The sequence below is a fragment of the Petromyzon marinus genome, chromosome 79 (assembly GCF_048934315.1).
Source record: "Petromyzon marinus isolate PM22_M1 ecotype Great Lakes invasive population chromosome 79, UKy_Petmar_22M1.pri1.0, whole genome shotgun sequence".
NCBI classification, from domain to species: domain Eukaryota; kingdom Metazoa; phylum Chordata; class Hyperoartia; order Petromyzontiformes; family Petromyzontidae; genus Petromyzon; species Petromyzon marinus.
In genome coordinates, this window is record NC_133745.1 from 7,594,850 (window position 1) to 7,617,643 (window position 22,794).

The 22,794-nt window shown below is 54.4% G+C and overlaps 4 non-coding genes and 1 pseudogene across 4 annotated transcripts; all 5 read left to right on the top strand.

Annotated features, from left to right (window-relative positions):
• Positions 1-10,385: 10,385 nt before the first annotated feature.
• Positions 10,386-10,504, top strand: LOC142907553 (5S ribosomal RNA). The gene has a single exon (XR_012931079.1). It is a non-coding gene; the product is annotated as a 5S ribosomal RNA (ribosomal RNA).
• Positions 10,505-10,936: 432 nt separating this feature from the next.
• LOC142907546 (5S ribosomal RNA) lies at positions 10,937-11,055 on the top strand. The gene has a single exon (XR_012931072.1). It is a non-coding gene; the product is annotated as a 5S ribosomal RNA (ribosomal RNA).
• A 253-nt stretch (positions 11,056-11,308) lies between these two features.
• On the top strand, positions 11,309-11,427 carry LOC142907576 (5S ribosomal RNA). The gene has a single exon (XR_012931102.1). It is a non-coding gene; the product is annotated as a 5S ribosomal RNA (ribosomal RNA).
• A 186-nt stretch (positions 11,428-11,613) lies between these two features.
• Positions 11,614-11,732, top strand: LOC142907586 (5S ribosomal RNA; annotated as a pseudogene).
• A 252-nt stretch (positions 11,733-11,984) lies between these two features.
• On the top strand, positions 11,985-12,103 carry LOC142907582 (5S ribosomal RNA). Its single transcript, XR_012931106.1, has one exon. It is a non-coding gene; the product is annotated as a 5S ribosomal RNA (ribosomal RNA).
• The last annotated feature ends 10,691 nt before the right edge of the window (positions 12,104-22,794 follow it).

Here is a 22,794-nt window from a genome sequence, read left to right on the forward strand (position 1 = left end):
CACGCTCACCCCCTACACCATCTACGCTCACTCCTACATCATCCACGGTCACTCCTCCAACATCCACGCTCACCCTTACACCATCCACACTCACCCCTTCAACATCCACGCTCTCTCATACAAAATCCACGCTCACTCCTGCAACATCCACGCTCACCCCTACCACATCCACGCTCACCCCCACCACATCCACTCTCACCCCTACACCATCCACGCTCACCACTACACCATCCATGCTTTCCCCTATACCATCCACACTCACCTCTACACCGTGCATGCTCACTCATACAACATCCACTCTCACCGCTACACCATCCACTCTCACCTTTACAACATCCACTCTCACCCCTACACCATCCATGCTCACCCCTACAACATCCACGCTCACTCCTGCAACATCCACGCTCACCCCTGCAACATCAACGCTCACCTCGCGAACATCCACACTCACCCCAACACCATCCACGCCCACCCCAACACCATCCACGCCCACCCCAACCCCATTCACTCTCACCACTACAACATCCACGCTCACTCCTACACCATCCATGCTCACCTTTACAACCTCCACGCTCACCCCCTACACCATTTACGCTCACTCCTACATCATCCATGCTCACCTTTACAACGTTCATGCTCACCCCTACATCATCCACGCTCACCCCTACACCATCCACGTTTTCTCCTACACCACTCACGCTCACTCCTGCAACATCCACGCTCACCGCTACACCATCCACATTCACCCCTTCAACATCCACGCTCTCTCATACAAAATCCACGCTCACTCCTGCAACATCCACGCTCACCCCTACACCATCCACGCTCACCCCCATAATAGTCACGCTCACCCCTACACCATTCACGCTCACCTCTACAACATCCACGCTCACCCCTACACCATCCACGCTCACCACTACACCATCCACGCTTTCCCCTATACCATCCACACATCTACACCTCCATGCTCACTCATACAACATCCACTCTCACCCCCACACCATCCAGGCTCACCTTTACAACATCCACTCTCACCCCTACATCATCCACGCTCACCCCTACAACATCCACGCTCACTCCTGCAACATCCACGCTCACCCCTACACCATCCACGCTCACCTCTGCAACATCCAGTCTCACCCCGACACCATCCACTCTCACCCCAACACCATCCACTCTCACCCCAACACCATCCACTCTCACCCCAACACCATCCACGCCACACCCAACCCCATCCACTCTCACCCCTACAACATCCACGCTCACTCCTACACCATCCACGCTCACCTTTACAACCTCCACGCTCACCTTTACAACCTCCACGCTCACCCCTGCAACATCTACGCTCACCTCGCCAACATCCACACTCACTCCTACAACATCCACGCTCACCTCTACACCATCCACGCTCACCCCTACACCATTCACTCTCACCCCTACAACATCCACGCTCACTCCTACACCATCCATGCTCACCTTTACAACCTCCACGCTCACCCCCTACACCATCTATGCTCACTCCTACATCATCCATGCTCACCTTTACAACGTTCATGCTCACCCCTACATCATCCACGCTCACCCCTACACCATCCACGTTTTCTCCTACACCACTCACGCTCACTCCTGCAACATCCACGCTCACCCCTACACCATCCACATTCACCCCTTCAACATCCACGCTCTCTCATACAAAATCCACGCTCACTCCTGCAACATCCACGCTCACCCCTACACCATCCACGCTCACCCCCACAATAGTCACGCTCACCCCTACACCATTCACGCTCACCTCTACAACATGCACGCTCAACCCTACACCATCCACGCTCACCACTACACCATCCACGCTTTCCCCTATACCATCCACACATCTACACCGTCCATGCTCACTCATACAACATCCACTCTCACCCCCACACCATCCAGGCTCACCTTTACAACATCCACTCTCACCCCTACACCATCCACGCTCACCCCTACAACATCCACGCTCACTCCTGCAACATCCACGCTCACCCCTACACCATCCACGCTCACCTCTGCAACATCCAGTCTCACCCCGACACCATCCACTCTCACCCCAACACCATCCACTCTCACCCCAACACCATCCACTCTCACCCCAACACCATCCACGCCACACCCAACCCCATCCACTCTCACCCCTACAACATCCACGCTCACTCCTACACCATCCACGCTCACCTTTACAACCTCCACGCTCACCTTTACAACCTCCACGCTCACCCCCTACACCATCTACGCTCACTCCTGCAACATCCACTGTCACCCCTACAACATCCACGCTCACCTCTACACCATCCACGCTCACCCCTACACCATCCACGCTCACTCCTACACCATCCACGCTCACACCTTCACCATCCAAGCTCACCCCTACACCATCCACGCTCACCGCGACACCATCCACTCTCACCCCCCACACCATCCACGCCCACCCCAACCCCATCCACTCTCACCCCTACAACATCCACGCTCACCCCTACAACATCCACGCTCACTCCTGCAACATCCACGCTCACCCCTGCAACATCAACGCTCACCTCGCCAACATCCACACTCACCCCAACACCATCCACGCCCACCCCAACACCATCCACGCCCACCCCAACCCCATTCACTCTCACCCCTACAACATCCACGCTCACTCCTACACCATCCATGCTCACCTTTACAACCTCCACGCTCACCCCCTACACCATCTACGCTCACTCCTACATCATCCATGCTCACCTTTACAACGTTCATGCTCACCCCTACATCATCCACGCTCACCCCTACACCATCCACGTTTTCTCCTACACCACTCACGCTCACTCCTGTAACATCCACGCTCACCCCTACACCATCCACATTCACCCCTTCAACATCCACGCTCTCTCATACAAAATCCACGCTCACTCCTGCAACATCCACGCTCACCCCTACACCATCCACGCTCACCCCCATAATAGTCACGCTCACCCCTACACCATTCACGCTCACCTCTACAACATCCACGCTCACCCCTACACCATCCACGCTCACCACTACACCATCCACGCTTTCCCCTATACCATCCACACATCTACACCGTCCATGCTCACTCATACAACATCCACTCTCACCCCCACACCATCCAGGCTCACCTTTACAACATCCACTCTCACCCCTACACCATCCACGCTCACCCCTACAACATCCACGCTCACTCCTGCAACATCCACGCTCACCCCTACACCATCCACGCTCACCTCTGCAACATCCAGTCTCACCCCGACACCATCCACTCTCACCCCAACACCATCCACTCTCACCCCAACACCATCCACGCCACACCCAACCCCATCCACTCTCACCTCTACACCATCCACGCTCACCCCTACACCATCCACGCTCACCCCTACACCATCCACGCTCACACCTTCACCATCCAAGCTCACCCCTACACCATCCACGCTCACCGCGACACCATCCACTCTCACCCCCCACACCATCCACGCCCACCCCAACCCCATCCACTCTCACCCCTACAACATCCACGCTCACTCCTACACCATCCACGCTCACCTTTACAACCTCCACGCTCACCTTTACAACCTCCACGCTCACCCCCTACACCATCTACGCTCACTCCTGCAACATCCACTCTCACCCCTACAACATCCACGCTCACTCCTACACCAGCCACACTCACACCTTCACCATCCAAGCTCACCCCTACACCATGCACGCTCACCCCTACACCATCCACGCTCACCCCTACACCATCCACGCTCACTCCTACACCAGCCACGCTCACACCTTCACCATCCAAGCTCACCCCTACACCATGCACGCTCACCTCTACAACATCCACACTCACCCTTACACCATCCACCCTCACCCCGACAACATCCACGCTCACCCCTACAACATCCACCCTCACCCCAACACCATCCACGCTCACCGCTACAACATCCACCCTCACTCCTACACCATCTACGCTCACTTCTACAACATCCACGCTCACCCCTACACCATCCACCCTCACGCCTACAACATCCACGCTCACCCCTACAACATCCACGTTCACCCCTACAACGTCCACGCTCACCGCTACACTGTCCACGCTCACCTTTACAATGTCCACGCTCACTCCTACACCATCCACGCTCACACCTACACCATCCACGCTCACCCCTACACCAACCACGCTCACTCCTACACCATCCACGCTCACCCCTACACTGTCCACGCTCACCCCTACCACATCCACGCTCACCCCCACCACATCCACTCTCACCCCTACACCATCCACGATCACCACTACACCATCCATGCTTTCCCCTATACCATCCACACTCACCTCTACACCGTCCATGCTCACTCATACAACATCCACTCTCACCCCAACACCATCCACGCTCACCTTTACAATATCCACTCTCACCCCTACACCATCCACGCTCACCCCTACAACATTCACGCTCACTCCTGCAACATCCACGCGCACCCCTGCAACATCAACGCTCACCTCGCCAACATCTACACTCACACCAACACCATCCACGCCCACCCCAACCCCATTCACTCTCACCCCTACAACATCCACGCTCACTCCTACACCATCCATGCTCACCTTTACAACCTCCACGCTCACCCCCTACACCATCTACGCTCACTCCTACACCATCCATGCTCACCTTTACAACCCTCATGCTCACCCCCTACACCATCTACGCTCACTCCCACATCATCCACGCTCACTCCTCCAACATCCACGCTCACCCTTACACTATTCACACTCACCCCTTCAACATCCACGCTCTCTCATACAAAATCCACGCTCACTCCTGCAACATCCACGCTCACCCCTACCACATCCACGCTCACCCCCACCACATCCACTCTCACCCCTACACCATCCACGCTCACCACTACACCATCCATGCTTTCCCCTATACCATCCACACTCACCTCTACACCGTGCATGCTCACTCATACAACATCCACTCTCACCGCTACACCATCCACGCTCACCTTTACAACATCCACTCTCACCCCTACACCATCCACGCTCACCCCTACAACATCCACGCTCACTCCTGCAACATCCACGCTCACCCCTGCAACATCAACGCTCACCTCGCCAACATCCACACTCACCCCAACACCATCCACGCCCACCCCAACACCATCCACGCCCACCCCAACCCCATTCACTCTCACCCCTACACAATCCACGCTCACTCCTACACCATCCATGCTCACCTTTACAACCTCCACGCTCACCCCTTACACCATCTACGCTTACTCCTACATCATCCATGCTCACCTTTACAACGTCCATGCTCACCCCTACATCATCCACGCTCACCCCTACACCATCCACGTTTTCTCCTACAACACTCACGCTCACTCCTGCAACATCCACGCTCACCCCTACACCATCCACACTCACCCCTTCAACATCCACGCTCTCTCATACAAAATCCACGCTCACTCCTGCAACATCCACGCTCACCCCTACACCATCCATGCTCACCCCTACAATAGTCACGCTCACCCCTACACCATTCACGCTCACCTCTACAACATCCACGCTCACCCCTACACCATCCACGCTCACCACTACACCATCCACGCTTTCCCCTATACCATCCACACATCTACACCGTCCATGCTCACTCATACAACATCCACTCTCACCCCCACACCATCCACGCTCACCTTTACAACATCCTCTCTCACCCCTACACCATCCACGCTCACCCCTACAACATCCACGCTCACTCCTGCAACATCCACGCTCACCCCTACACCATCCACGCTCACCTCTCCAACATCCACTCTCACCCCGACACCATCCACTCTCACCCCAACACCATCCACTCTCACCCCAACACAATCCACTCTCACCCCAACACCATCCACGCCCCACCCAACCCCATCCACTCTCACCCCTACAACATCCACGCTCACTCCTACACCATCCACGCTCACCTTTACAACCTCCACGCTCACCTTTACAACCTCCACGCTCACCCCCTACACCATCTACGCTCACTCCTGCAACATCCACTCTCACCCCTACAACATCCACGCTCACCCCTATACCATCGACGCTCACCCCTACACCATCCACGCTCACTCCTACACAATGCACGCTCACCTCTACAACATCCACACTCACCCCTACACGATCCACCCTCACCCCGACAACATCCACGCTCACCCCTACAACATCCACCCTCACCCCAACACCATCCACGCTCACCGCTACAACATCCACCCTCACTCCTACACCATCTACGCTCACTTCTACAACATCCACGCTCACCCCTACACCATCCACCCTCACCCCTACAACATCCACGCTCACCCCTACAACATCCACGTTCACCTCTACAACGTCCACGCTCACCGCTACACTGTCTACGCTCACCTTTACAATGTCCACGCTCACTACTACACCATCCACGCTCACACCTACACCATCCACGCTCACCCCTATACCATCCACGCTCACCCCTACACCATCCACGCTCACCACTACACCATCCATGCTTTCCCCTATACTATCCACACTCACCTCTACACCGTCCATGCTCACTCATACAACATCCACTCTCACCCCAACACCATCCACGCTCACCATTACAACATCCACTCTCACCCCTACACCATCCACGCTCACCCCTACAACATCCACGCTCACTCCTGCAACATCCACGCTCACCCCTGCAACATCAACGCTCACCTCGCCAACATCCACACTCACCCCAACACCATCCACGCCCACCCCAACACCATCCACGCCCACCCCAACCCCATTCACTCTCACCCCTACAACATCCACGCTCACTCCTACACCATCCATGCTCACCATTACAACCTCCACGCTCACCCCCTACACCATCTACGCTCACTCCTACATCATCCATGCTCACCTTTACAACGTCCATGCTCACCCCTACATCATCCACGCTCACCCCTACAACATCCACGCTCACTCCTGCAACATCCACGCGCACCCCTGCAACATCCACGCTCACCTCGCCAACATCTACACTCACCCCAACACCATCCACGCCCACCCCAACCCCATTCACTCTCACCCCTACAACATCCACGCTCACTCCTACACCATCCATGCTCACCTTTACAACCTCCACACTCACCCCCTACACCATCTACGCTCACTCCTACACCATCCATGCTCACCTTTACAACCTCCACGCTCACCCCCTACACCATCTACGCTCACTCCTACATCATCCACGCTCACTCCTCCAACATCCACGCTCACCCCTACACCATCCACACTCGCCCCTTCAACATCCACGCTCTCTCATACAAAATCCACCTCACTCCTGCAACATCCACGCTCACCCCTACAATAGCCACGCTCACCCCTACACCATCCACGCTCACCTCTACAACATCCACGCTCACCCCTACACCATCCACGCTCACCACTACACCATCCACGCTTTCCCCTATACCATCCACACTCACATCTACACTGTCCATGCTCACTCATACAACATCCACTCTCACCCCTACACCATCCACACTCACCCCTTCAACATCCACGCTCTCTCATGCAATATCCACGCTCACTCCTGCAACATCCACGCTCACCCCTACAATAGCCACGCTCACCCCTACACCATCCACGCTCACCTCTACAACATCCACGCTCACCCCTACACCATCCACGCTCACCACTACACCATCCACGCTTTCCCCTATACCATCCACACTCACATCTACACCGTCCATGCTCACTCATACAACATCCACTCTCACCCCTACACCATCCACGCTCACCTTTACAACATCCACTCTCACCCCTACACCATCGAAGCTCACCCCTACAACATCCACGCTCACTCCTGCAACATCCACGCTCACCCCTACACCATCCACGCTCACCTCTCCAACATCCATACTCACCCCGACACCATCCACTCTCACCCCGACACCATCCACTCTCACCCCAACACTATCCACGCCACACCCAACCCCATCCACTCTCACCCCTACAACACCCACGCTCACTCCTACACCATCCACGCTCACCTTTACAACCTCCACGCTCACCCCCTACACCATCTACGCTCACTCTTGCAACATCCACTCTCACCCCTACAACATCCACGCTCACCCCTATACCATCCACGCTCACCCCTACACCATCCACGCTCACTCCTACACCAGCCACGCTCACCTCTCCAACATCCACACTCACCCCAACACCATCCACGCCCACCCCAACCCCATTCACTCTCACCCCTACAACATCCACGCTCACTCCTACACCATCCATGCTCACCTTTACAACCCCCACGCTCACCCCCTACACCATCCACGCTCACCCCTACAATAGCCACGCTCACCCTTACACCATCCACGCTCACCTCTACAACATCCACGCTCACCCCTACACCATCCACGCTCACCACTACGCCATCCACGCTCACCACTACACCATCCACGCTCACCCCTACACCATCCACGCTCACCAATACACCATCCACGCTCACCCCTACAATAGCCACGCTCACCCTTACACCATCCACGCTCACCTCTACAACATCCACGCTCACCCCTACACCATCCACGCTCACCACTACGCCATCCACGCTCACCACTACACCATCCACGTTTACGCCTACAACACCCACGCTCACTCCGGCAACATCCACGCTCACCCCTACACCATCCACACTCACCCCTACAACATCCACGCTCACCCCTACAATAGCCACGCTCACCCTTACACCATCCACGCTCACCTCTACAACATCCACGCTCACCCCTACACCATCCACGCTCACCACTACGCCATCCACGCTTTCCCCTATACCATCCACACTCACATCTACAATGTCCATGCTCACTCATATAACATCCACTCTCACCCCTACACCATCCACGCTCACCCCTACAACATCCACGCTCACTCCTGCAACATTCACGCTCACTCCTACACCATCCACGCTCACCTCTCCAACATCCATACTCACCCCGACACCATCCACTCTCACCGCGACACCATCCACTCTCACCCCTACAACATCCACGCTCACTCCTACACCATCCACGCTCACCTTTACAACCTCCACGCTCACCTTTACAACCTCCACGCTCACCCCCTACACCATCTACGCTCACTCCTGCAACATCCACTCTCACCCCTACAACATCCACGCTCACCCCTACACCAGCCACGCTCACCCCTACACCATCCACGCTCACTCGTACACCAGCCACGATCACCTCTCCAACATCCATACTCACCCCGACACCATCCACTCTCACCGCGACACCATCCACTCTCACCCCCCACTCCATCCACGCCCCCTACTTGGGTGTCTGTATATACATCTGGGGTTATGTGTTTCCTCTCTCTCGTAAATTTAGCTCTTCTGTACCTGATGATGGCTGCTTGTGTTGCAACCGAAACGTCGTACGCTATTGTTATTTTATTATTTTTTTATTTATACGTGACTTTACCGAAAAAAACAAAGAGTAATTCTTGCAGTCACGAAAGCTTCGAATCAAGTCTGAACCACCTCTAAGGGAGGTATTAGGTCTGTGTCTTTGTGTTGTCTCTGCTTGTGCATCTGCCTTTGTGTCTTGGCTTGGATTTGTGTCTCTGTGCTGTCTCTGCCTGTGTGTGGGCCTTGGTGTTTCCGAGTGTGTGCTGCCGTGCCTCCTTTGTTCCATGCATACCTCATGCTAATTTGTCCCATTGTCTCTCAGCCTCACCTTCTCTGCCTATTTAAGGCGACTTCACTGTGTGCGTGTCTGTGCTGGTTCACTCTACTTGGATGTCTATGTGTGTGTGTGCGCAGTCTGTATTTTAAATTTCATACTTAACTTGCAATTTAACAATCTTTGAAATAGCGTAATCAACCAGACTATGCGTTAATTGTGTTTTGACCGACCGTCTGTGTTGCTTTATATGGTTTCCAAATTATGCTAAACCCTGATTGTTTGGTATGCTTCTCTCTCTGTTGTACCCTGTTGTATCTGTATTAGTTCCCCCCTACTTGGGTGTCTGTATATACATCTGGGGTTTTGTGTTTCCTCTCTCTCGTAAATTTAGCTCTTCTGTACCTGATGATGGCTGCTTGTGTTGCAACCGAAACGTCGTATGCTATTGTTATTTTATTATTTTTTATTTATACGTGACTTTACCGAAAAAAACAAAGAGTAATTCTTGCAGTCACGAAAGCTTCGAATCAAGTCATCCAGACTGTTTGATGCCACTCTTTTGGGGATCAACCAGGAGCACAGAATAAAGGTTTTATGAGCGATGACCTCCAAAAGTATAGTTGAATGTTGATTGTTTTATACATGTGAATGTGCGACAGGTCTTTGCAAGCATGGCCTACGACCATATCACCCTGAATGCGCCCGATCTCGTCTGATCTCGGAAACTAAGCAGGGTCGAGTCTGGTTAGTACTTGGATGGGAGACTGCCTGGGAATACCAGGTGTTGTAGGCTCTTGTTTACTTGGATCTGGATGGCTCGCTTTTTACACTTCGACTCATCCAGTGAGTGCCCCTGCCAATTTCACGTCGATATGGTGTACTGCATTGGGATCAATATTTTCTTGTAAAATAATGTTTGATGCCACTCTTTCGGGGCTCAACCAGGAGCTCAGAAACAGGTCCCTGCAGGGTGGGCTGGTAGGACAAGTCTCTGCGCTGTCTATTACTGATTTTATACACCCAACAGCACGAGATTTCACTTCGTTAAAGTATTGAAAGGGGACGGACGGACGTACGGACACATTAATCTATTGCAGGCTGGTACACTCAGTTTACAACTTCGTTCCTACCAGTATAAAGATTTTTTGAGCGATGACCTCCAGAAGTTATGTTGAATGTTGACTGTTTTATACATCTGAATGTGCGACAGGTCTTTCCAAGCATGGCCTACAACCATATCACCCTGAATGCGCCCGATCTCGTCTGATCTCGGAAGCTAAGCACGGTCGAGTCTGGTTAGTACTTGGATGGGAGACTGCCTGGGAATACCAGGTGTTGTAGGCTTTTGTATATTTGGATCTGGATGGGTCGCTTTTTACACTTCCACTCATCCAGTGAGTGCATCTGCCAATTTCACGTCGATATGGTGTACTGCATTGGGATCAATATTTTCTCGTAAAATACTGTTTGATGCCACTCTTTCGGGGCTAAACCAGGAGCTCAGAATAAACGTTTTCCTGAGCGATGACCTCCAGTAGTATAGTTGAATGTTGATTGTTTTATACATATGAGTGTTCGACAGGTCTCTGCAAGCACGGCCTACGTCCATATCACCCTGAATGCGCCCGAACTCATCTGATCTCGGAAGCTAAGCAGAGTCGAGCCTGGTTAGTACTTGGATGCGAGACTGCCTGGGAATACCTGGTGTTGTAGGCTTTTGCATTGTTATATCTGGATGGGTCGCTTTTTACACTTCGACTCATCCAGACTGTTTGATGCCACTTATTCGGGGCTCAACCAGGAGCTCAGAATATACGTATTCATGAGCGATGATTTCCAGAAATATAGTTGAACTTTAATTGTTTTATACATCTGAATGTGTGACAGGTGTGTGCAAGCATGGCCTACGACCATATCACCCTGAATGCGCCCAATCTCGTCTGATCTCGGAAGCTAAGCAGGGTTGAGCATGGTGAGTACTTGGATGGCAGACTGCCTAGGAACACCAGGTGTTGTAGGATTTTGTATTTTTGGATCTGGATGGGTCGCTTTTTACACTTCGACTCATCCAGTGAGTGCACGTGCCAATTTCACGTCGATATGGTGTACTGCATTGGGATCAATATTTTATCGTAAAATAATGTTTGATGCCACTCTTTCGGGGCTCAACCAGGAGCTCAGAATAAAGGTTTTATGAGCGATGACCTCCAGAAGTATAGTTGAATGTTGATTGTTTTATACATCTGAATGTGCGACAGGTCTTTCCAAGCATGGCCTACGACCATATCACCCTGAATGCGCCCGATCTCGTCTGATCTCGGAAGCTAAGCAGAGTCGAGCCTGGTTAGTACTTGGATGGGAGACTGCCTGGGAATACCAGGTATTGTAGGCTTTTGCATTGTTGTATCTGGATGGGTCGCTTTTTACACTTCGTCTCATCCAGTGAGTGCACCTGCCAATTTCACGTCGATATGGTGTACTGCATTGGGATCAATATTTTATTGTAAAATACTGTTTGATGCCACTCATTCGGGGCTAAACCAGGAGCTCAGAATAAACGTTTTCATGAGCGATGACGCCGACGTGTTCAGTGAGCACGATTCGGATGTGGGCCGGACTGACCTTGTTAAGCACCAAATTGACACCGGTGCCGCCCGACCAATTAAACTCCCCGCATACCGAGTGGGCGCGCCTGAACGGGCCCAGATTAAAGAGGCCATCGTGGAAATGCTCCGAGATAACATAATCCTACCCTCAGCGAGCCCCTGGTCTGCCCCGGTGGTACTGGTGATGAAAAAGGATGGGTCGACCCGATTTTGTGTTGATTACCGAAAGTTGAACGCAGTCACCCTCGGCGATGCCTTCCCCATCCCCCGCATCGATGACACCTTTGACAGCCTCGCGGTGGCGTGGTATTTTTCCACCCTCGATCTAGCATCCGGGTACTGGCAGGTGGATATGGCGGAGGAGGATCGGCCAAAGACTGCATTTACCAAACCGATGGGACTGTTTGAGTTTCGGATACTCCCGTTCGGACTCACTAATGTGCCTGCGACGTTCCAGTGGTTGATGGAGCTGGTGATGCGGGGCTTGCAGTGGGAACAGTGCCTAATTTACCTGGTTGACGTGATAGTGTTCAGTATATCTCTGTCTGAGGACTGGTCCAGGTTATGAGAGGTGTTCCAGTGACTGCGAGCAGCCCATCTCAAACTCAAGCCACGTAAGTGTTATGTTGCGCAGCACGAGGTGGGGTACCTTGGACACCGAATCAGCGAGGCAGGGTTGCGCACCGATCCGGAGAAGGTACGCGCCATAGTGGAATGGCCATGGCCAAGGAACCTGACGGAGATCAGGTCATTCTTGGGGCACGCCACCTATTATCGTCGATTTGTAAAGGGATTCAGCGAGATTGCACGCCCCCTCACCCAACTCACTTCCCCTAAGAACCCTTATCAGTGGACGGAGGCCGCCTGACGGCCTTCACCACCCTCAAAGACCACCTCACCCATACCCCCACCCTGGCTTTCCCGGATTTTTCCACCGATTTGATTTTGGACACCGACGCCTGCAGCTATGAGCTGGGCACGGTGTTGTCACAGGTGCAGGATGGGATGGAACGGGCCATCGCATACGCCAGCTGGACCCTGAGCAGGGCCGAGCTGAACTATTGCGTGACCCGTCAGGAACTGTATGCCGTGATCTTCACATGTAAACAGTTCTGGCCGTATTTGTATGGCAGAAAATGTCGGGTGCGGAGTGACCATTATGCTCTGCAGCTCCATCTCACATTCAAGAAATCGCAGGGGCAGATGGCCCGATGGCTGGCGCAGCTGCAGGAATACAACCTGCAGATCGAGTACCGGGCTGGGCGGATGCACGAAAATGTGGACACCTTGTCGAGGCAGCCCATGGTGTGCGCCGAGACGAGGGCAGAGGAGGCCTGCCCATGCTTCATGGGGGACGCTGCCAACAGGCAACGCCCCCCCGGGAGCGCACTGAGACTAACCCCCCTCTCGCGAGAGAGAGTGCAGTATGCGCCGCGGAGACCCCTACAGAAGGAGCCGACGGACTGCCCCACCCTGACCGGGCGGATCCAAGAGGACGTCGGCTGCGCCTTCCCGGGCCTGGACGACGAGCAGTTGAGACAGACCCAGCAACGGGACCCGGATCTGGCGGCAGTGGAAGTGGCCCTGCGGGAGAAGAAGAGCACCCTACCAGGACCCTGGAGTGGTTTGTATGCCCGGTTGTGTGTGCAGAACGGGGTGGTAAGAGGGTGCATCTGTGTTCCCTCCCAGGTGCGACCCCAGCTGCTATGGCTGGTGCACGACCACCTGCTCGGGGGCCATGATGGGGAACGGCGCACTCGGGAGACCCTGCGTCGCCAATATCTCTGGCCCAAATTGGTGCAAGACGTGGCCGCCTGGGTACAGGACTACCGCGCGTGTCAGCAATGCGGGCCGAAACCGGCACAATATCAGGTACCCCTGAGGCCGTTCCGCGTCAGTCGGACAAACCAGCTGGTTGGGATCGACCTACAGGGGCCATTTCCGCGATCCCACCGGTGGAGTATTTCGCACGCTATCCCGTGGCGGTGGCCATCCCCGATAAGACGGCTCTTGTGGTGGTCTGGGCATTCGTGGAGCACTACGTACTTAAGCACGGGATCTCCGAATGGGTCATTACCGAGCAAGGTAGTGAGTTCGAGGCAGAGCTGTTTCAGGCGCTGTGCCGCGAGTTCGGAATCCAGAAGGACCGAACCACGGCGTAGCACCCCCAGGTGAACGGTATGGTGGAGCGTATGAACCAGACCTTAGCTGGGAAGCTCAAATGCATGGTGGCCGCAACTCAGCAGGACTGGGACGAACACCTCCCCTATGCCCTGTTCTCCTACGCCACCACAGTACACACGTCTACGGGACAGACCCTGTTCCTAATGATGTGTGGCCGTGAGTCTCGTCTACCTGCAGATCTGCTGTTCGGCGTTCCCCCACTGCAACGGGATGAGGGGAGCCGCCCCGTGGAGCACCTGATGGAGACTCTGCGAGGGGCCCGGGGCGGGGCCTACCCACAAGGAGAGGCCGCGCATCGGCACCAAGAGCAGGGCGCCCGACCCCTTATGGAGCCCCCCTTCTACTCGGCGGGCTCTAAGGTGTGGCTATACACCCCTCGTGTCGGGGCTGGACAGCTGGGGAAACTGACCACCTACTGGCGCGGACCCTGGACCGTGGGGCGGCAGATCTCCCCCTGGACGGTGCTGATTCACGGCGGAGACAGGGGCCGAGAGATGGTGGTCAACGTCCGCCAATTAAAACCATGGAAGGCAGCCCCAGCGAGGGAGAACCCCGCAGTTTGGGTACCCCGAAATCCCGGGGTCCCAACACCCTCCATGCTCGGCCCCGAGGGGTCACGGCCCAGGCCAGGGGGGGCGGGGACGATGGCACCTAAACCCTGCTGCCTCTGAGTTTGTTCCCCAGCCCACAGGTGCCGAGGGACGAGAGGAGCCATTGGAATGGAGGAAGAGACCGCCGCTAAAAGCCCAAAAGACGGAGCCACCACCCCCGAGGCCAGCCACGAGGGCCGGGCGAGTCCCGCCGACCCCGCGGCGCTACCTCGTGGGGGCAACCCAGGTGAGATGCTCCAGTCAACCCAGGACGGAGACTGGCACCTCGGCGGGCTATGTGGTGCCATAGCAGCGAAGCCGCTCCGTCGGGGCCATGCCTGCAACGCCACCACGGGAGAGCGTGCAGGCCGAAGCTGCTTCTCCCTCACCATCCCCAAAATGAGCACACACAACACACACACCCCCCACGTAGGACCTCGTGGGGAAGTCACCTGGCCTCCAGGTTTTCACCCAGGGGCCTTCTTCGTAGGGACATCCCTCACGGTTTCCTGGGGCCAGGGAATTGGCCGACTTCCCCCAGGTTGAATTACACCACAGAGCCGTGAATTGACGTGCAATTGCATGCTCACGATAAGGCTACTCAGTCACCGCGGTTAGGTCCACACGAGCACCAGGGGAAGCATCCGATTGGCCGGAAAAGTACGCTTGCACGCCGTGGCCAATGGCAATGGCCCAACGGCGGCCCCTGTTGATGGGTAGAGAGGGAAGCAGACGTCTGTGAAGGCACCGAGGTGGGCGCACCAATGGCGGTGGGGTATCGCGGGTTAGCCGGGCAGACCTTTGATGTAGAGAGGGATAAAATGGGAGAGGAGAGCGACGATGGGGGTTCGCGTTCTCCTCAAATGAGCGATCGGAGCAGTCAGCTTGCCGGCCACTGGGTCGTCCGTGGGACGAGTCTCAGCGAAGCCAGGCCCCGCTCCCCGCAAGAACCTCGTGCAGCCTCGTCTCTCCGCGACGGCCCACGCATCGCAGGCGGAACGTGAGTACGAAAGCGAGAGTGGGGAGTTTCACTCCAAGGGGACGAGGTAGATCAGCTTTAGACCATCGGGAGATAGGTTAAACCTGCCCTGCTGACTCGGACTGACTCGGGTAATAGTAGCCCACAGACACGCCAGGAATAAATCGTCAGTGATCAACAAACCTTGTTATGTGGTTTCTGCGAGTGTGGAACGGGCACATGGTGGTGTGAGTCCGCTCGTCGTGGTACGGGGATTTGCACGTGGGTAACTCTGTTGAGGCGGCCATTGTGTGCGGGCCCGACCGGGGTTCCTGCGTCGTACCCTGTGTTTGTGCGCGAGTGTGTATTTACCCACGTGTTTGCGCTCGCCCCTGCGCATAGCTCGTGATTAGCGTGTGTGTGTGGCGAGCGGCGGCGGACTCGTACAGGGGCACGGGAGGTTACTCATCCGCCCTTGTGTTTAATGTGTGCGTTAGGTAGACAGGCGGCGTACACGCACAATTATCCATACTGCCTTTGTTTAGCGTGTGCCCGCGGTGAGCGACGGTGGACTCGCCTGGGTACACGTGGGATTATCCCTACAGCCCTTTAAACAATCTCCATTGCCCGCCCTCGGTGGCAACGCGTGTGCGAAGGACGTCATTGCCCTCTGACCCCCTCTTCAGCGCGTGCGAGTGGTGCGTGGGGTTGTGTGAACGGATACGTCGCGTTTGAGTGGCTGAGAAGCGACATATTGATTCCAGGCAGCCATGCGCCAGCCCCGAGCTATGCCCCCCAAACAGAACCTGCGGACCCGAGGGGCTCCAGCGCGAGGAGAGGAGCTGGGGAGCGGCAGCCCTCTCCCCACGAGTGAGCAGTTGGATAGCGGCGACTCTCACATGAGCGAGGAGTCCGGAACCTGCAGCTCTCCCGAGATCAACCCTCCCCCGGAGGGGGAGCCAGGGGCCCACGTCCCTCACAATATCGCGTCCCTCCTGCGTTCTCTGCGGCTGTGCCGATCTGATTATAGAGTGCTTTGGGAAGGGTAATTGCCCGAAACGTGTTTTGATGTTGCGCGCCAGTTCCTCGTGAGAGTGGACCGGGCTCTTCTTCTCGTAGAATCGCAGCCGCGCGCTCTGCTCGGGAGTCGCGAGCGATGCGCGGTTGCGTGAGGCGCCGTCTGCTGCTACTGCAGCAGCTGCAGTAGCCGAGGAGGGCTCTGTCTCAACCGAGAAAGCGGTGATATAGAGGATGTGTCACCCATCCTCACACACTCGCACAACACAAACAGCACGCATACCTTCCGCACTCGACATCACGCATGCCTAACGCATCAAGGGTCGGAGGTCAGGGATCACCACGTCACGCACGCGGCACGCTCGGGCGGGGAAGAGAGATCGGGGTGTGAGCACGACGTGCACGAAACGCAATCTGATGAGTGAGTGGTTGACACTCGGATCGGATTGGTGCGGAGAGCGGATCGGGAAAGAGCGAGAAGTGGGAGAAAGGTAATTGGTGGAGAAGAGGTTTAAAAGTGGCTGAAAAACGTGGAACTGGGTTGGTTTGATGATGAGTGTTGCTGTAATGTACGAGCGGTGACAACGAAATAAATAAGTTGAAGTACACCAGCCCGAGTCTCCTTTTCAATGTGTCCTCGTCGTCCTCACCATGTCTGGACGTGGCAAGACCGGTGGTTAATCTCGAGCCAAGGCAAAGTCCCGTGCAGCACACTCGCACAAATATTTTCATAACCAAACGCTCTCAGCATTGAGCGTTTGGTTACAAAAACATGTTTTCTGTCGGTAGGTTTTCGCAGTGCATAGTTGTGTACCAAAACGATTTCAGAGTCATGGTTTCGAACAACCATGCAGTAAAATCTATTTCATTCGTGGTCTCAACAAAGAGCATATTCTGTACACGATATTTGAATGTTGCGATAATTTGCACCCGAATTATGGGGAAGTGAAATCCAAACAATGGATAGAGGTTTTACATCTGACACTTGTTATGACCTCGTTATTACATCTTAAAAAATGTGCAGTTTCAAAGATTAACATCTTATTTAGATGATGTATACTGAATGGTGCCAAAACAACCACTGCACGGTCTCTCGTGGTTTTAATCGAGTATCTTTTTTTGGAAGGGTATTTTCTTGAGAAAGGAGCAGCACTTAAGGACACCAAAGCAGCTCATAGCCACTTGACTTTGATGCGGCATTCTGCAATGATACAAACCACGAGCGTCGAGTTTGTTATGAACACGGCTCCAGCATCGAGCCCTTTGCAAGCTGACGACCCCAATCAACACGCTCTCTTAGCATCACGTCACGACTCCACTGACCAATGAGAGCGCGCTCTGCGCCAGAGATCTCTGATCTCCAGGTTCGCAGCGCGCTAACCGTTGCACCACCGCTCCCCACACTTTCACAAACAAAGACAAAGATCCCCCGTGTAGCCTTAACAGAATGTTGGGGCAGGTACTGTTAGCGACTACCTATGAAGAACGGCACGGTACACGAGGGCATAAGTGACCAACACCATCCCCGGCCGCATTTGTTTCCCTAGTCGTGATGTTTACACAACGTGTTGATTTCAGGCTGAATTAGCGAGGCCAATAACCGATTCAGACAATCGTCACTTGTATTTGCCGTGAGCGGGAATCGAACTGATTGGCCGGCTTCGTGGCGAAGTGCGTTAATCACGACACTACCGCTCCCCACATTCACCAGCCCACACAAAGACACAGATCCCGCAGCACCTACCCCCCAACAGCCCTAACAGATTATTAGGGCAGGTGCTGTGAGCAAGCATCTGTGAAGGCCAGCACGGCTTGGCGAATGGGTTATTGTATGCTTGAGAACTTGAGAGGGTGGGTGGGTGGTTTGTGAGTTATTGATTGGATTTCTCCAGTATAAATACATATTCTAATTAATTTGTACGTCGGTATCTGAAATAAATATTCGGACAATGGAACATCTATTTACATTCGTATTCACGCGTGTTATACGAAGTGTATTTGTTGGGGTGTGTGTGTGCACCTTCTACCAAGAGTCTGTTCAGAAGGGTGCGCGAGGCGCGTGTGAGTGGTTCGTGTGCTGGGTTCCTCTCTGATTCGTGTACCAAGGAGCACGTGACTCGCCGTGACGTCACCTAAATCGCCAGTTGCCTCGCAACGAGTTGTCCGACGCGCCGTCACGAGGCCCTAACCGATGTCACGTGGTCCTAACTGCCATTTTGAGCAGAGGCGTTGAGCAGAGAGCTGCGTTCTTGCGATGCTCAAGATTTCCAAATGATGACCTCATACGAGAATATTGCACGAAAAGATATTGACATGGTGAGTGGAGCGAGTGTTGCTGTGTGTGTGTGTAGATTCCTGTGTGGGGAGTAGGCAGGGCTGTTGTGTCGCTAGAGGAGTAGCGCGAATTTATATTCCACGGTGGTTGGTATTTAGTGAAAAAGTCATGGGCCTCCTCTTTGTCTACTCAGACTCAAAACGATTACAGTATCTGATTCAACGTGTTAAAACATCACCTATGTAAAGAGCCCCCGTTGAAAACATCAGCATAGGGGAGACAAAGGTGGCCAGGCGTGGTGTGCCGTGCTGCTCTTCAGCACAGCACTGGTCCAAGGCTGCCAGGGGGATCTTCGTCTCTGTAGCTGTATATGAGGAGCATGCTTAGCGGCACGCTTCACGATTTTCTTCCTCCGCCTCCCCCCCGTTCCCTCCCTTTCGACTCCGGATTCTGAGAAGCCTGCGAAGTCCCCCTCCACAGCCGCTTGGGCCGAAGTGGTCGCAGACTACGAGGCGAACCAAGGTACTGAACATCTTTGAAAACGAGCTGTATAGTTCATCGTATTCCTCCAGTATGAATATAGATTGAGATTCTGATTCTGACTAGGGGCAGGTGCTCATAGCAAGTACCAATCAGCACCACCACTCACTTTCCTCAAATAGCTTTGACGTGCCCGTCCTTGATCGATAGTAAACAATAATTTAATACCGACGATGAGTACATCAATGTGCGTGTCTCTTTGGCCTGTGGCCACATCTGCCAGAAGCACTTATGTGTAAATTTGCCTCTTTGGTTTTCCTTCTAAAGAACGTGACGAGTTGCTATCTATTTAACAAGTAATTAAGTCATAAGGATAGTCTCGGTAACGATAAATAAGTAAATCAATGATAAACGAGCGCTAAGTAAACAAGTAAAGTCTTTATTATAGCGATGTCGGTGGGCAACAACAAACCCGGGTAGCCATGGCAACGGCCTCCCCGCTCTAACTGTCGCCAACGGTCCAGGCCTCGAGCCCCGCCCTCTGGTGACGTCACTGCCACGGCCTATGTGGCCCCGCCCCCGTCTTCTGCAGGCTCCGCCCCCATCGTAGAACACTACAATTATAATCTTAGCTCTTTCGGTAAAGTCACGTTGAAGGGAAACAATAAAATAATAAAATATATATAAAACAATAAAAATTCTCACGACGTTTCGACCGTTTGTGTTATGTTCCCTTCAATGTGACTTTACCGAAAGTGCTAAGAATATGAATTACTGCAGTCACGAAAGCTTTAAATCAAAATTTACACTACAATTACTTTGATATAAAATATAATTAGTATATAATTACAATAAAAACATTGATGACATGGCCGTCTAGATGCGTTGCCTAGCCAAGGTCACCCTCGCAATGATGTATTTGGGTCGTACATATTCCAAGGTCCGTGTGCTCCTCCCACAAGCTTTCCATGCAATTCTAAGGGTGCAGCCGACGTTTAAGTACAATGATCATAGAATGTTGACGTGGATGACTGAATGACGAATGTGAGTACTTGCATGATGATAATTAAGGGTACGGTCCAGGTACTGCCCAGTGCTGATGACATCCCCCTACTGTGCCCTAGGTCTCACTCATCCCCCAGAATCCTGTGAAGGAGCGGAGTCAACAGAGTACCACCACCTCCTCCACGACGCCTGCCTCCTGACAGCCGAGAATCCCCTGCTGGGATATGAACAGCTGTGCAGCTGCTGTTGCTGCCTGGGCCTGTGCGGGCCTCAGTTATCTCAGGTCGACCCTGCGCCAGTTCCTACAGTCGGGTTCTGGGAGGCGGCGGCTGTTAAGGACATCTGGCTCGAGATGGAAGCAGCCAAGAAGTCACCTCAACGACGCCGGCAGAAAAAAGCAGCTGGACCCAACAGCAGCAGCTGCTTGGCTCGTCCCACAAAGCGTCCCCGAGCTCCGGTGGGGGTGATGACGCGGGCCCAGAGGACTTGCCCCTCCTTCGTGGCCGAGGAGCAGGGCTACGAAGTGGGAGGCCACCTGAGAGTCAACCTCTCATATTATAATGACTTTTGCGGGAGGCCTTCACTCAGCAAGAAGAGGCGCTGCCACGGGGAGAAGATTTTCGTCTGAAAATCTTCTCCCCGCCTCCCCTCCATCCTGCCCGACCATCTCACCCCCCACCATCACTCTCCAAACCACCCTCCACCATCACCATCCACTCACCCCCCACCTTCACAGTAAGCCCCAACCCCCATCATCACTATTCGGTGTGCCCTCCACCATCACTATCCGCCCCAAACCCCACAATCACCATCCAACCAGCCCCGCAACATCACTATCCACCCATCCCCCACCATCACAATCTGCCCCATCCACCACCATCAACGAACGCCTCATCCCCACTATCCCCCTCACCACCATTACTATACACCCATCCCCCCACCATCACGATCTGCCCGACCAACTACAATCACTATTAGCCCCACCCCTTACCAATACAATCCGCCTCACCCTTCCCCATCACGATCCGCCTCACTCCTCACCATCACTATCCGCCCCCCCCCCCCCCCCCTAACATCACTATTCACCACCCCTCACCATCACTATCCAACCCAGCCACTACCATCACAATCCGCCCGACCCCCTACCATCACTATCCGCCCCAAACCCCACAATCACTATCCAACAAACGCCGCAACATCACGATCCACCCAACCCCCCAACATCACAATCTGCCCCACCCACCGTCATTACTATACGCCCATCCCACCGCCATCACGATCTGCCCCACTCACCACAATCACTATTGACCCCACCCCTTACCATTCCTATCCGCCTCACCCTTCACCATCACTACCCTCCTCAATCTCCCCCATCACAATCCACCCACCCCTCACCATCACTATCCACCTGAACCTGCACCATCACGATCCGCCACACGCCCAAATATTACTATATGCCCATCCCCCCCACCATCACTATCTTCCCCACCCACAACAATCGCTTTTCGCCCCACCCCTTACCATCACTATCCAACCCATCCTCGACAAAGACCAAGAAGACGAATCCAAGATGGCCGCCTGAGGCGCGCGTGCGCTCCCGGGGCGTTCCCGGGCCGCACTCCGAGCAGGGGCTGGTGGGGCCGTTTGTGAGGGGCCGAGGGAGCCGACAGAAGGAGGTGATGGAGCCGAGGTGGCCGGGGGGGGGCCGACGGGGGCGGAGGGGGCGACGGAGCCGGGGGGGGGGGCGACGGAGCCGGGGGGGGCCGACGGAGCCAAGGGAGGGCCGATGGAGCTGGGGGAGGGGGGCGACGGAGGGGGGGGGCGACGCGCGAGCAGAGGGAGCCGACATTGACTTTCTCATACATCATACACTGACTCCCTCACACATCATGCACTGACTCGCTCATCATGCGCTTACTCACTCACACATCATACACTCGCACAACCACTGACCCATTCACTCATCAT